Here is a 13,329-nt window from a genome sequence, read left to right as displayed (position 1 = left end):
TGATAACAAAAAAGCACCCCGTCATTTTGGTCAAGCCCACTACAAGTTTAAACAAAGATTTCAATGATGCTTCCCCAAACTAAGGGTAATGTGAATGATACATTAAATAAAGCAACACAGAGCTAACTTTCCACTTCTGGGGTTTAACGGTCATAGATTTTCTACCTTAAAGGTCCTAGTAAGTTATTAAATAGAAAATCCAAGTATCAGTTTTGTTTCAGTTACTGTTACACTGTTATATCTTATCTCAGTCATTTATTTTCTCTGTTCTTCAGTTTTCTTACCCCTTCTAAGAAGATAATGTGATGTTTGTTCCTTCTTGAAAACCTTTGAACCAAGCCCCCAAACAAAGGAAAAATACAAAAGAAAAGAAATTGATGAATGTCTAACCAAGTGATTCTTTTGTTTGAGAGAAAATTAAAATCAATATTAAGATTTGAAAACATCTATTGATTTTAATAATTCATTTTCAATAGCTCCATAATCAAAAGCATTTTTTTTACATCTGCTTGCTAACTGTGCAGAACGACACTGTACAGGACTAACTGAATAGACTCTGCCCTCTGAATTCTTGCAATCAAAGACATATCAATGAGGCAGAAGGATATATCAGAGTCAGATATGACAAAATGTTATTAAACAAGTACATAAGCAAAATGCATTATAATTATGTACAAGCGGAGAGCTTGTGCTTAGTGGTTGTAGTAATTGTAAAGAGAAGATTGGAGGGATAAAACAGGAGAAAAGGGGACAAGCCACTCTTTTTCCATTTAGCAGTGTCCAATTCTTTAGGTGGATAGTTACCACCATACAAGAGAAACTTGTACTTGTACATACTGGGAGTCAGAAAAATCATATCTGAGCCTTAGCTCCTCAGCTTTTAACTACAAAACCTTAGACAAGTCACAATCTCTCTCAGGTGCCATTTTCTCATCTACAAATGGGGATGATAGTAATAATAAGAGCTTATAATAAAAGTTAATATTTATGTGATTTTAAGATCAACAGTTCAGTTTATATTATTTTGTTTTAGTTCTACATTCTTACAATAGGGTAAAATAGGCAATGCAAACACTAACTCCATTTTAATAATTATTATCCTTACTTTGGTCACTTACTGAACAGAGTTCATAGGATCATAGATCTATAACCGAATGTGCTATTTCAATCTCCTCATTCTATAAATAAATAAATTAGGATCCAATAAGTTAATAGGCAGCTAGGTAACATGGTGGATAGATTGATACACTTGGAATCAGGAAGATCATGTGGTCACTATGTGACCCTGAGAAATTACTTAACCTGCCTCAGTTCTCTTACCTGTAAAAGGGGGATAATTGCATCTCCCTAACTGAGATACTATTTTTAAGTGTTTTGAAAAATCTTTAAGTACTATATAAATATTAGCTATTTTTATTTTGTCAACTCTTAATCAACTTACCCAAGAGTATACTAGGAGCAGGCTTTCAAGATAGAATATAGTCTCTGTGCTCTGACTACAAAGCCAATGCTCTTTTCACAGTATTGAATCCCTCTGTTGCTATAAGGAAAACACTTTATAAACTCTTCATGGGAGACCTCAATTTCCTCATCTGTAAAATGATGGGGTCGGACTAAAGAGCCTCTGAGATCCATTCTAGTTCTAGACCTATGAAGTTCTGGATAGCAGTATAGCAATAGAATAAGGTAAATAACAGAATGAGAACACTTCTGGTCAGCTACAGAGAAGGACCCACTCATTTTAACTGACAATGTCAAGTAGACTATAAGGAAACAGCAGGGAGGTAAATAATAATAGCTCTACACTAAAGTTGTAGCCATGAAATGATGAATTTGTCAAATAATCAGCATTTATCAAACCCCTATATGCACGGCACTGTGTCATGGACCATGGAAGACATCAAAAGGTATAAAACATAGTAATTGCTCTCAAGGACAGTGTGCCCAGAGGAACAACATATATTCAGATGACCTCTAAATTACTTTCCAACTCTAAAGCTATGATCCAAATACAAGGCAAGCAATCAATCAATGAACATGCATTAAGTGTTCCTGATGTGCAAAGCACTGTTCTAGGTGCTGAGAATACTAATAATTTAAAAAAAAAGAAACTGCCTCTGCTTTCAAGGAAAATGACAAGTGCTATGTGAAAACATAGAATAACTACTATAAGGAGCTCAGGAGGTGAAGGGATGGCTGAGCACTGATATTATCATGGAAGACTTCATAGAGTAGCTGGGACTTAAACTAGGCCCTACTAGATCAGATTCAGAGCAGCAGATAGGAGGATAGTATTGGACAGAACATAAGCATATGAACATAAGAATAGCTAATTCCGGAGAGGAATAAGACCAGTAATAGTGGACAGAAGGTTAGAAAGGCTGATTGGGGCCATATGATGGAAAGTGTTAAATGACAAAATAATACAATAAAACTTTATTTTGTAATCATTTGGAGCCCACCTAAAGGCTTCTGAATGCCTGAGTTTGTGACAAATGCAGAGTATCACAGTAGCAAGCATCTATATAGGTTGGACACCTATCTTCCCTAAATGGAATCATGCAACTGTGAATCCTTTTCTTCCTGAAGAATTTGGCTACAAGGCTTGAGAAGTAAAATCAGTGTTCAGCCAGATTAGAGAAACTAGACAGTCCACAGAAGATGATATTGGATCTGACCCCACTCTTTGAGGAGGCACCCTTAGCAGGACCCAGAGGTTAATGTTTTCAAGGAATCCTCTAGCATCCATTCTGCAGGACTCCCATACTATAATTTGTGGGTCCACTGAGGGCTCTTCCAAAGAGCCCTACACTAAGAAGTTGCTGGTAAAGCTCTTAGCCCCATAGTACTTACCTTCTGAAAAGACAAGGCTTCCTACCATTCATTCACATAAATATCATTCAGATGTTATTTTTTATCTTTCTAAAAAAAAAAATGGGCGTGTTTACTATTATGAAGGGTTTAAAATGCATAACAATTTTTTCAAATATACAATATCAGTACTACCAATACCATCTCCACATATGAGGGACAATAACAAAAAAAAATTTTCATATGAGAAATAGTTGAAATTACATATTGGGCTGAGGTACTTCAAAATACGAATAGCAGAGCACAGAGAAAGTTCATCTGATAATTTGTGAAAGAAAGATAAGGTAATAGATGCTTTTCCAGAGTGACCTAGATCCATATGAGTAGACTTTTTTCTTAATTCATTTTCCAAAAAATTTATTCAATTTTTTGCTTACACTTATTTTTCACATTTCTTCCCAATTAATTTTTATACAAATGAAAAAATAGTTATTTCGAAGTCATTATGTAATAGTAATAGGGATAGTGATATGTTTTAATGAAATTTGCAATACTTATATGAGAAAATGGTCTTTGATCAATTTCTACCCCATTACCATCACCAGAAAGCTCTTCATGAAATCACAAGGTTTTAAAAGAAGTTAAAAACTAACTATATGCAAGGGATAATGTTGTAAAAAAAATTACCCTGGCATGGATTTTGTCAATACAAAGTTATTATTAAATAAAATAAAATTTAAATTAAAAAAAAAACTAACTATAAAAAGGAATTTGGCCACAGTTGATGGTACCAAGGCATAAATATCTCTCCAAAAGAAGTATAAGAAGAAACAACTCAATTGGTTAAGCAAAAAAAATTCTTGACCCTCCTGGAGGTTTTAAATAACTAAACCCTGGGCCTATCTGTCCAGTGGGTGAGATTGCAATTCAGAAGGTACCTGTGGAGAAGACTCCAATAAGAGTTAAGGAGATTTTTTTTTTTTCCCCTCTTCTCACCCTCTGTGGCCATGTAGCTTAGGTGGGGAGTTATTTGGCCAGTAGGGGACACAACATGCAAGATGGATCAGAGGCAAAGTCTCAAGAGAAACACAAATATAGAGAAAGGGATCAGAGTAAGAAGCAATGATTTCAAGAACAATCCCTGAACCCAGAGAGAACTGCAACCTACAATAATGAAATCATAGTTCTGAAGCATCTCTATCAGAATAAAGCATTGAAATGGATATTCCACACAGATCCACTTAGTGGTATGGTTCTCCTCCTATATTCTGCCCCCATTTTTTTCATCTGCTTGAAAGATCAACAGTGATTTTAGAGTTGGGGAAACTGAACGAGGGTAGGGGATGTTCAGGTTATTTCTTGAAAGAACAGTCTCAGAAATTATTCATAAAAGCTGTGGTTTTACAACAAGAAATTAAATGGGAATTGCAAAGCTCTTCTAACCCTAAGATAGCTATCAGTCTGAGATAATGACTTGGATTCTCTTAGCAGGACAAAGTGAAATTCAAAATACAGATTTAATCTTAGCCTGGGGTCATTCTTCTGGGCTATGGTGCTAGCTCATATCTGGCTGTAACTAAGAAGATGTCGGCTTGTTTTTATCACACAAAGGCCTCCTAGCAAGAAAGAGCTGAGTTGACCATCAGGTGCCTAAAAAAGATACAACTCAGAAGTTGATAACAGAGAAAAGTTCAGCAGATACCCAGTGGAAAAACACCTAACAGTGAACCCAAAAACCATTAGAATACTACTTGTCAGAAACCCCATGCCACATGAGCAGAGGGATGAGACCAGTATGGAATCATCACAGTGACAGTGGAAAAAGCAAGACTTGAATTTGCCTCCCATCTTAGACACTATGTAACTGAGCAATTCGTTCAATTTGTCTGAGATTTTATTACCTAATATATAAAATGAAAGGTTTAGAAAGGATACCCTCTATCCTAAACTTGTGATTCTGCTATATATACCACTAGGGAACCTCAGCAGCCCCGAAATACTATAGATGTTAGTTATCCCCATGGTTACACATACTATAGTCATGCACATTTGCTGCTCATGTATTTTTCCATACAGTTTCTCTAGATGTGTCTATTCTTGGTCTACTAATGATATATATATATATTTGGGGGGGGGGGCGGAATGGTATATATAGGTTGTCAGGGTATATTAAAAAGCATCAGGTCTAACAAAAAAAATTGATTTTGGTTTTGGTGTGGATGTGCATCTAATTAGACAGGTGACCACCTAACCTTTCAGGGCATTATGTTCTTTAGTTATAAATACACAAGTTAAACTAAATGGTCTCTTCCTGGAAGTCCCTTCCAGCTCTTAAAATTTTATGGTCCAGGTGTGTGGCAGGGAAGGGAGGAGTATGGTTGGTGATAAGATTCAGCTATCATTACTCAACATGCCAGAGTTAATTTTAGATCCACTTATTGTCAAATCTCAATTAACCAGCTGAACAGTCAGACAGATTGTCCCAAAATAGCATACAGTCATATCACTGGCTAAATCAAGGATATATGATTTCATCAGCATGAGTTCTTCATATGCTGATAAAGCTCACAACCACACAAGGCCTTGGAGGATGGTTTTCATGATTTGGAGAATGGCTGGAAATCTTTATCACCTGATAACCAACTCTGACCTAATTAAGTTTATCTTCAAATAACAGACTGGGAAGCCATCATTATGGCCATACTTGAAATATTTCTAGCTTGGTGCACTGTCTCAAAGTTCACAGTCTCTTTATATGGTATTTCAGAATCAAAAATCACCTTTGTGCTACAATGAGACAATGGAATAGAACTCTATCAAAGGAAAATATGGATGGTTTTCTTTAATCATTTATATTTTAGATTAACATGCCAGTTCTTCCAGCAGATTGACCCTTCCTAATTATATTCTGCTTTAGTCAATATTCAATTCTTTTGTATAATTACTTGACAATATACCAGCTCACAGCAAGGAGAAATGACCATAAGCACACAGCAGGTAGCATAAAACAGGGTTTATTCTGAATGCTCCATAAGTTCAGAAGCAGTATAATTTAATGGTGAATATAGGACTGGATTTGAAGAAATGAAGACTGATTCAAACCCTAACTCCAGCACTTACTGGCTATGTGGCAAGTCATTTAACCCTTATATGTCTCAAACAATTCCCTAAAACATATCTACCAAGTCATAGCAAAAGTTCTATCTCCCATGGTAAAAAAAGTTCCCTTATACTATTGACATCCCAGAACTTTTTACATATTCGTCTAAGTCACAAATTTGTATGCTCATAATGAGGGGCTGTCTAAAATAGCTTAATGTAATAATTCCATTGAGGTTAGGAAAAGAAAAATCAGGGGAAGCAGGAGATCCACAGGTCAAAAGAGTTGGCTTGGGCAATAATTAAAAGAGCTTCTCATACTCTATGCTGTTCTGTTGTGAAAAATAGGAACTGCCACCAAAATCATCTCAATGTCCAATTTCACTTATCAAGTGCTATGAAAATTTTAAAGCCCTTTTACATGCAAGATATATTTGTTGTTATTATTGTACAGACCTTCATAGGCATTCTCAAAAGAGCTTCACAAGACTCTTATGAAGTAAATCATTTAGATAGGTCTATGCTCTTTTTACAAAAGAAGAAACTGAGATTCAAAGATAATATAGATTATAACTACCAGAGGCAAAATTCAAACCCAGATATTCCTGATACCAAGTCTTATACTCCCTATCTACTAAACCACTCTGCATCCCCTCAGTCTTCTGGGAAGGGAGCCAGTCTAGAAAACCAAATAGAGAACAGGAGACAGAATACAGAAGGATATGATGAAAAAACAAATGGGAAACAAATCAAAGATTCAGATTGGTTCTCTTTCTTCTCAATAGTATTTTATTTTTCTGAATATGTATAAAGATAGTTTAAAATATTTATTTCTGTAAGATTTTGTGTTCCAAATTTATATTGGTTCTTTTAAAATTCACTAACCCTTCTTTTTTCTTTTCTTTGCTACAAGGAATGGCTTGCTGGGTGGGAAAGAGTGGGAGTAGGATATTTAGGAATAAAGATGATATCAATTTTAAAATTTTTAAAAATAAAATTCAACCAATCCCTAGGAAGAGTTCAGGTAAATTCATAATGTTTAAGCTAAAGAGAAGATCTATAGGGAAACAAATAGATACCACAGTACACAGAATGTTAGACTTGGATCCATGAAGGTCTGAATTCCAGTCTTCCCTCAAACACTTAATAGTCATGTGAAGATGAGTATAGCCTCTCAATGGCAATTCCCTCATCTGTGAAATGGGAGTAATAACAAACCTACTTTGCAGATTTGTTGAGGATCAAATGAAATAATATACAAATCATTTTTCAAACCTTAAAACATTTTACAAATGTTAGCTCTGATTATTCTGATGAGGAGGAAGCAAACTTGATATAGTAATGAGAGAAAAATCTGTCCTTTATTAGCTGAATGACTTTGAACAATTTATTTCCTTTTTCTAGGCCCAAGTTTCCTCATGTGTAAAACTAGATCAGTGTTTTTTAATGTTGGAGAAGTTCCCAAGACTTTCAGGGAGTCTATGAGGTCAAACTATTTTCATAACAATACTAAGATGTTAGAATTTCTAAGATGATAAATTACCAACAGATAAAACTCACATAACTCTTTGGGAGGATCTTCAATAATATTTAAGGCTATAAAAGGGTCCTAGACCAAAACATTTGAGAACCACTAGAGACAAATAGATCTAAGGTTAAAAGCTTGGGCAGAGGCAGCAGACATGATCTCTAAGACCTTTTAAGTTCTGCTTTATGGACAGGTTATCTATAACATTAATAAGTTATATTTATATACATATATATGTGTGTGTGTATATATATATATATGTGTGTATATATATATATATACATATACATATATATACATACACACACACACACACATATATATATATATCTCACTTCAAGGTTTATAGGGAAATTGTTTTCATCATAACACCATGAAGTAATTAGTTAAATTCTTATTATACCTCCTTTACAGATGATGAAACAAACTCAAAGTTTCAGTAGCTTGCCCAATATCCAAGTCAGTCTTAGAACTCAGGTCTCTGCTAAGTAGAACAGCACTTTCCATTCCAAAATGTGGCCTCATATTCACAGTTTTGTAAAACTGTTTCAAAGAATAACACAGAAAGTGATGTGAGAAGTGCCAAACATAAACTTCCTCTCTTACCTGGGGCCCTGGAGGTCCTCAGCAAGCATTCTAGTTTGTGATTACTTAAAAAACACTTGCATTTGGCACACCTGTCATAGTTTAACAACACCTGATCACTGTACTAAAATCTGCAATTTGAAATCATTCAAAATTGTTTTTATAAAGGAGTAACCTAAGAATTGGGTCGACTAAGTTATAGACTGTCACTAACTTTTCAAGGCACCATAAGCAAGTTTTTGAATCTGGGGCCTCAATTTCCCTGTCTGTAAAATGAGAAAAAGAATCCCCTAGATTACTGTGATGTATTTTATGAATATTAAAAAATTATGTCATTAAAGGACTTACTCCTAATATAAAGCCACTTATAAGAGACTAGAACTCTCCCTAAAGTTTTAAAAACAAATTATCTAACTCCCCTCCTCCCTTCACCCCATCCCTAAACCACCCTGAGCCCAATATATAAGAATAGCAGTCTGATTTACAGGGCGATATTGTTAACAATAGCTACTTTTGTGCCTGAGGCAAGTAACACTATATTGAAGCCCCAGAATATCAAGAGGTTACAAGGGGAGCAGAGATTGACCAGGACTTTGCTGAAGAAGAACTTTAGCTATTGAGAAGTGGAAGGGAGAGGTAGAGAGGAAGCACCACTAGAGGCTATTTTAACCTAATTATTCTTGCTAACTGCTGGTTCTGTTAAATCTTCCAAAGTTTCACCTCAGGACAAAGATTTGTTGTCCCTTCCTTAGTTACAATTCTATTAGCTTACATATTGAAATATATCTACCACAGTTCCATCAGTAATCTCCCTCCACATTACCCTCTTATTCCATAGGCAAATAAATCTTGCACATCCCTCAATTTTAAACAAAGCTCAACCTAAAGGCAACATCACCAGCAAATGTGTTTTTCCTCTAAGTTCTTCAGTTGTGTCTAGGAAAAGCTAAAAGTGTTTTAGCACAATATCTTAGCTTCTAGAGGGTGTGATTAGCTTCTTTTTACAATTATCTTTTATTTTTACTTAACATTTTTTTTTAAGTTTAGTTGACAAGTCAGATATTTAAGCTGTTCTATTTCACAATCCATCGCCACCAATTATTCCTGTGAAACTTTAAATTTAAAAAAAAAAAAAAAAAACTCCATTGAAAAGATTAGAGGAATTCCAGGTTAAATATATACCTAAGCCAAAAATTCATACTGAACCAAAAGGAAGACCACCTGGGCCAGGTCTATTCAGAAAATAATGCGAAATCTATTGAAAGTTAATTAACCCCTCTTTAGAACTCTCCTCTCCTCTAGAGAATCTGATAAGAATCTACTTTCACAGGATCTGATAAGGCATTTTCCTAGATGCCTAAGAACAACTCTTTGGAAATAGAAAGTCTATCAGAACAATTCCATTTGAAAACCTAGATAACTTAGTCAACAATTCCTGCATCTCAATACTATTTAATGATATCATATAAACCTGGCTTGATTCTTCAGGTCATCAAATACTGGAAAGAATTTCTTTTCAAACGTTTATTAATCATATCTGAGTTAAGCTCTAAATGAAGAAAGGTAAAACTGAAAAACAGCAAGCTAAAATCATTTCCTAATAAATTGGACATTTTCCTCCTAAGTTAAGACAGATTTAATACCTTCTTGTACTTTCTGCCTGACTTCTCTCTCCATCAGGTTCTTTGAATATTTATTCCACTCTCTGGTCCATAGGCTTCTTAGCACAGAAATGAAAGTAGTGACATTCAAAGCATCAAAGAGGTCACGTGATTAAGACTGCATTCTCAATACTGCCTCAAAAAGTGTCCAGAAGTCACAGCTAAGTAAACTCAAATCTGCAGTCTGCAGGGAGGGAGGGAATGAGGGCGGAGGAAACAGGAGGAGAGAAGAGGGACAAGATGGAAAAAAGAAAAATAGCTCCCCCTTCTTATCCCCAGATAATAACAAAAACACTGTAAAAAGCAGCTGCTATTTCATGTAGGAGATTGTCTTTAACCCAAAGGGATGATACTGGGGAACAACATATATAATTTTCAACATTTCTTAGGTAGAACAAGAAGTGTGAATTTCAAGAAAAGTTTTCCTTATGAAACCCCCAAACCTCTGGTAGAAAATGATTGTTAGAATCATTCATGTTAGAACTTCAATATCATCTCACAAAAGAAGAAAGCTCTGAAAGGAGGAGAGGAGGATGGGCAAGTGACATAAGGCATCAACTACTACTGCACAGCAACAAAATTATCATTCATAGGTAAACAATATGTTAAAATTATGGTACTATTTTGATATATTTTGTGTCTTCCAGAATAAGAGAACAACATATGATTACAGATGTCTACTTTTTTGTACTTCCCCTAAAAATCACAGACTATTTAAGCAATCATTATTTATGAAAGCAAAAAACAGGTCAAGACTAAGGTTCAGCATAATTAACAACTAATAATACTGATACTATGCCTGAAATATCAACAACAACATTTATGCAGACTACTCTTCAGATCTATTTTTTTTTTAGGTCTCTTAACAGTGTGCTATTCAGATGACAGCCTATTCTCTAAAAAAGCTAAAGCCTCAAATAATAAACTTTAAAAGTTATTTAAAGATTTGCATTTTTTTAGGATTTTACAATTCAACATTTAAAATATTGGTCTTATACTGAATTTTTAATAGAAAGCAATCTAGCTAGGTTGCAAAGTATGGTCCTATGTAACCCTAAGTACGAGGAAAGCATTTTTTGAAGGGGGGGTGGGGGTGGAGAAATTCCTATCAGATTGGTATATCTGGAAGGAGAGGGATCTTTTGTGTCCTTGTCAGGATGTAATCATAACCAGAAAAGGTACAGTGAACAAGTGAACTTCATAATAAGAAAGCATAACCTGTCAGCTATTGAGGTATAGCTTGCCTATTCTTCCCTATTGAACATTCAGCATCCGCATACAGTACCCTTAACAATATGTAACATTATTACAATTGTAATATGTTGTAACAATATGAAAATACTTTTCATTGAGTCAAGCTAAACCTGGCCCCAAAAATGCATATTCAGGTTTGTCACAGTGTTTATATCAGGAAAAAGTGATACGTATGATTTTTTTTAATTAGGTAGCTTTTCCCTCCAGACCTCATTATAAAGGGGAAAAGGGAGGGGGGGAGAGGGGAAGAGATCAAAAGACCTAATTCAGTTGCCACAGCGGAGGCATGAAAATTTAGAGACAAATACAAACTCAGAGAGGTGCTGAGTTACATGGGGACTTTTATGCCATCTTCAAGTGCATTAAGGAAAATGAACTTCCAGCTATCCTGCAGAGCACAATAGATACAATTAGGTATGATTGAGTAGAGAGGCACACTTATTTTTAAAGCACAGCATCCAACGATACATAGAAAATGACCCTCTCTCTAGAAGACATTTACTTACTCAAAGATGCAAAGGAGAAAAACGGAGGGGGGAGATGTAAAAGCCCCCAGAACACACCACAATAAAAGACTTTCAAAGAAAGAAAGGGGCTGAGCCCATCAGTAAGCAGAACCTTTCTAAGATACGGACATTCCCTACTCCTTAATTATTTAGAAATGAGAAAGATGCAAAAGCAGCCAGGCTTTTTTCCGCTCCCCCCCCCATCTCCCTCTGACCACTCACCCCACCACACTCTCTACCACAATAGCAGGAAGAAAGGAAAGCTGTTCCGTATCAGTCAAGAACATTCTCTGAAATCCATCCCCTGCATGCATGCAGCAGGCAGAGCTATAAACAACACTATCATCACCACCACCACCACCACCACCACCACCTTTCCAGGCAACACATCAAAGTGACAAACCAGAGCCGGCTACTCCCACATGAAAGAAGCCCTGAGCCAGCAGCTAGCCCCCTCCGCCCGCTCCGCGCGCGCCCGCCACCCTGCTCGCCCTGCCCTGCCCAGCCCTGCCCTGTCCTCCTCCTCCCGGATCCCCTTCCCCACCTGGCTCCCTGTGCATCGCGGGCAGTTGTCTGCATGCTTTAGCGGGGTGGCTGGGGAATGCGATTTGGCGGCGGCGGCAGCATCTCTCTTCCAGAAGCTAGGGCTGGGGGGAGGGGGGATGGCAGGGGGGCCAAGCATGCACTATTCCCCGGACTGGGAAAAAAATCCATCCTCTCTCTTGCTGACCTCTCCGTCTACTTTCCACCTATCTTTACAAATACCAAGGTAGGTCCCATCAGGCACAAACAAAAGGGCTTGCACTCGCTTGACAAGTTAAGCTTTATTTCCTTTCTTCTCCTTACCTGTCTTGGGAAATGCTTGAATGGTTCCCCCCCCACTCCCCCCCACCCTCCTGGAGAAGACGAACAAGGGGCAGCTGCAACAGCTCTTTTGTGTGACTGCTTGAGAGCCACACACAGAGACTACTAATTAACCCAGGAAGCTGAATAGAGGACAAGCTTGGCGCCCCAGAATCTGTATAACTCAAGCTGTTCTCTAATGCTGGGAAGGGAAAGAAAAAGAAAGAAAACCTCCCAACCTTGGATACTGTTGCTAGGCCTGGCAAAGCTTTCCCTCCTCTCCCTTCAGTCTCTGCTAGAGGCCTCCAACCCTCATCTCCCCGCAGCTGCCTCCCTAATAGGGACTGGAGTTTCATGTTTCTTGATGAGACCCGGGCACGCGGGAAAGAAAGTAAGAAGAAAGAGTGGTCCGGCTCCTGATCGGGGGTGACTTCCCCGGTGCGATCACCCCCGAGGCAGTTTTCATCTCAACACCATTCACCGAGGTATGGGTCTAACCCAGAGAGGAATCAAAGACACAAAGGGGCAGGAGTGAGATCCTGGATCCCTTTAAATGGTTTTCCATGGATAAATGCTGCCATATAATGAATCTGTTCCACTAACAACAATTAGCTTTAGCCCAAAGTTTATTAATTCAAAATGTATTTATCAAGCACTTACCCAGTACACAGCAAGTGCTTACTAAATGGTTGTTGCCAAACTGGCTGGCCTAAAATATGGAGATCAAAGGAGGCTTGGAGTTTGTCCCCCCAAAGCAATGACATCATGAAAATGGTAACACCAGGGGGCAGCATTATACAAAGCACAATTGTGACTGGGTAGAACCACAGTTTTTTCATCTGGGGCAAAAAGTCGAAAAGGATCATTCTACCTACTCTTCCCTCCTTACTCTCCCCCCTCCCCCAATTATAGACATTTCAAGGGATCTAGGGTATTGCAAGGTGTGGAACCATGGTTCCCGATGAAATAATGCGGGGGGGAGAAATTGAGCTCTTTTTCTGCTCTTATTGCCCTTATCTAAATTTTCTGTCCTGGAGCAAAG

The 13,329-nt window shown here is 37.3% G+C and overlaps 1 protein-coding gene across 6 annotated transcripts in view; it reads right to left on the bottom strand.

Annotated features, from left to right (window-relative positions):
* Window positions 1–12,379, bottom strand: part of APBA2 (amyloid beta precursor protein binding family A member 2) — a 357,128-nt gene extending 344,749 nt beyond the window's left edge. For 3 of the 6 annotated variants that reach the window (XM_051980953.1, XM_051980958.1, XM_051980957.1), the window contains exon 1: window positions 12,291–12,379. The gene's annotated coding sequence lies outside the window, so the exon portion shown is untranslated. Of the gene's footprint in view, window positions 1–11,666; window positions 11,754–11,988; window positions 12,189–12,290 lie in introns of those variants that run through there. The other 3 variants (XM_051980956.1, XM_051980954.1, XM_051980955.1) reach the window with 3 other exon arrangements.
* Window positions 12,380–13,329: the final 950 nt, after the last annotated feature.

The sequence above is a fragment of the Antechinus flavipes genome, chromosome 2, assembly GCF_016432865.1.
Source record: "Antechinus flavipes isolate AdamAnt ecotype Samford, QLD, Australia chromosome 2, AdamAnt_v2, whole genome shotgun sequence".
Taxonomy (NCBI): domain Eukaryota; kingdom Metazoa; phylum Chordata; class Mammalia; order Dasyuromorphia; family Dasyuridae; genus Antechinus; species Antechinus flavipes.
This window is presented reverse-complemented; position numbering and strand designations above follow the sequence as displayed.